General features: G+C 39.2%; 1 non-coding gene across 1 annotated transcript; it reads left to right on the plus strand.

Annotated features, from left to right (window-relative positions):
- The first annotated feature begins 263 nt into the window (after positions 1–263).
- Positions 264–335, plus strand: TRNAA-AGC (transfer RNA alanine (anticodon AGC)). Its single transcript has one exon. It is a non-coding gene; the product is annotated as a tRNA-Ala (tRNA).
- Positions 336–962: the final 627 nt, after the last annotated feature.

Genomic DNA, 962 nt, shown 5'->3' on the forward strand with positions numbered 1-962 from the left:
TGACATTGAAATCAATACATGTTCATCCTCCATACCTACAGCAAACGAAAGAAAAATATTATTGTCATAGTCATAATACCAAAATTTTAAATACACCATCAAACATATAACTTGTTTATTAAATTGGAAATTGCAATAACATTTACATGGTATCAGAGCCAGGGCCAGGCTAGGAGCCCCAAGCACACGAGAGGTGTGGCTTAAGGGGGGTGTTGGTGTTGGAAATAAGCCACACCCGAATTGACGATGGACTAGTCCAAGAGGGACCAGTAGCTCAGTGGTAGAGCACTCCAGTAGCGTATGGAAGGTCCTAGGTTCGAGTCCTAGCTGGTCCATGTCTCAACATCTATGACAATGAAAGATTGGCAGGAAGATCTACAACGCAGATTGAACCACAATAACCTTGTGCAAGTTCCAAGAAAGGAATGCAAGTCCCAAGGCAAGGTAAAACATTTTTCAGATCGAAGGATACATTGAACCTAGTCAAGATTGAAGATCTGATGGCTAAGATTGATCATGGGAAATGTGATCAAGGAGATTAAGTGGTCAGCAAATTGTTTATAAATAAGAAATTGTTGATGAACAATGTATGCGGGCAAGTGTAAGCATAGGGATGCGACATAGTGATTACCGAGCATAGAAGCTTGAAGACCTATTTGATTAACAGAGTAGGGAGCCCAGTAGAGGGACAAGATAAGTCCTATGATAGGATTGTTTTGAGCAAATAAGAATCTGCTTTAGCATTTTAGATGTGAAGTTGCAGATATATTTTTATTAATGTTATTTTGTAAGTGACAGAAAATCTCTTAACCGAGTGGACTTAACAGTCTTATTTGTAAATCCTCTAGCTAGGTGACATTCTAAAAGAGTGTTTGAAATCCTTTGACAAGGTCACTTCTAACAAAGTGAAGATCCTAACAGATCTGAGGGAAATCCCTTAACCGGGTCACATCTAGCAATGT

Source organism: Cryptomeria japonica, chromosome 6 (assembly GCF_030272615.1).
Source record: "Cryptomeria japonica chromosome 6, Sugi_1.0, whole genome shotgun sequence".
Classification (NCBI taxonomy): Eukaryota; Viridiplantae; Streptophyta; class Pinopsida; order Cupressales; family Cupressaceae; genus Cryptomeria; species Cryptomeria japonica.